Source organism: Phyllostomus hastatus, unplaced genomic scaffold (genome assembly GCF_019186645.2).
Source record: "Phyllostomus hastatus isolate PE091 unplaced genomic scaffold, TTU_PhHast_1.1 phas_scaffold_385, whole genome shotgun sequence".
In the NCBI taxonomy this organism is placed as follows: domain Eukaryota; kingdom Metazoa; phylum Chordata; class Mammalia; order Chiroptera; family Phyllostomidae; genus Phyllostomus; species Phyllostomus hastatus.
Window position 1 is genome coordinate 13,936,040 of NW_025334026.1, and position 1,672 is coordinate 13,937,711.

The window sequence follows — 1,672 nt, forward strand, 5'->3', positions numbered from 1 at the left end:
CTCCCAGGCTCCGCCCCGGCTTTTCCGCTGCTCAGGTCTCTTCTCAACTCAGCTTGCTGCCGTCTTGTAGGTGTCCTTTCTTTCCCCGCTGCTCCCCATTCTTCACCTCACCCTGGTTCCTGCGCCCCAGCTTCTCCAGACGCCCCTCCCCCTCCCCACTTAGACCCTCGCTCTGACAGGCCCCAGTGGCTGGGCCCCTGGGAGTTGTAGTTCATCTACCGGCGAGGTGAGACGTACGTTAGAGAGATCAAGGACAAAGGGGCGGTCAACACTACATCTCCCAGGGGTCATAGCGCGCAGGCGGAGGAAAGGGGGTGGGTTCTAATTTTACTGCTGCTGGGGACCCCTGGCGGGGACGTTGGCTGTGTCAGTCCGGGCGAGTGCTGATTCACGGCCCCGCCCCATATTCTCCAGGAAATTACGAGGGAATAGGCTGGGGCCTTAGCCCTGGACCTTGTGTCCGAGATAAAGAAGCAGGCCAAGGTGGTTCACAGATGGGGGAATTAGGGGGGTGCGTCTACCGTGGCACCCAACTTCTGCGGTGGTGCCTGGGGTGGTTGAATTAAGGAGCTAAACATTGGGAGCTAAACTGTTACCCTCCCCCTCAAGATTCCGGTTCCCCAACCCCACCTTGAGGTTCTTGGACCTGATGAAGTGAAAACGTGGAAGGACAAGTATTGGCCAGACATACCAGTTAGTTTACAGAAAGGATGCGGCTGTCTACCAGCTGATACCTGGGGAGCCCCTTCTTTCTCTCCAGGTTTGAGTGTTAAAGATTAAATTCTGTTGCTGAGAGCCTACTGTGTGCTTAACACTAGGTTGTATCTGGAGTTAACTAATCTCCACCTAGGGCATAGACAGTGAGGTAAAGCTGACAAATTCTTGTTCACGTGCTTCCCTTTTTGACATTCCATGTAGCTCACACACCCCATAGTTTTCACCGCACGTTTTATTTACTTCATTTATCCAGCAGGTATCATTGAGCACCGACTAGGTTCCAGCACAGTTCTAAGCAATGGGGTGCGGCAGTGAACAACAAAAGCCGCCAAAAACAAACAAAAAACCCTACCCATGAAAGTAGACAAGAAATGGGGACAAAAGTAGGTTTACAGTTATACAAATAAATAATAATAGAGTAAACTCATATACTCGCAACTGTGAACATGCTTTTGCCTACCCCTGAATGTAGAATATGTTAGAAAGTGATAAAGAGTAGAAATATGAAGTAGGGGATATTAACTATTGTGTATGAGAACCTAGAATAAAGGAGTTCTGCTGAGGGAATATTCCAGACTATGCTAGATGCTTGGGGAAGAGGGCATAGAATTTAGAATGTGTTAAGTGCCCTCAAGGAATTTAGAATGTGTTAAGTGCTATGTATTTTTTTTTATTATTTTTGGATGGATAGGAAGAGATTTTGAAAAGCTTCTCCAGGAAAGTTGGTAACATTTCCAACCCAGCCCTTCAAAGACACATAGGATTTGAGAGCAGGCAGAGGGCACAGGCAGTAGGACTCAGAGGCAGGTTCCTCCTTGACATGTGTATGGATAGACAAAAAATCCAGTGTTTGTTGCCTAAAGTGATAGTGGGGCAGGGGATGGAGTCAGTAGCCAGAACTTGAGCTCTGCATGGTAGGCAAGGAAGTGAATTCTTTATTCTGAAATATATAGAA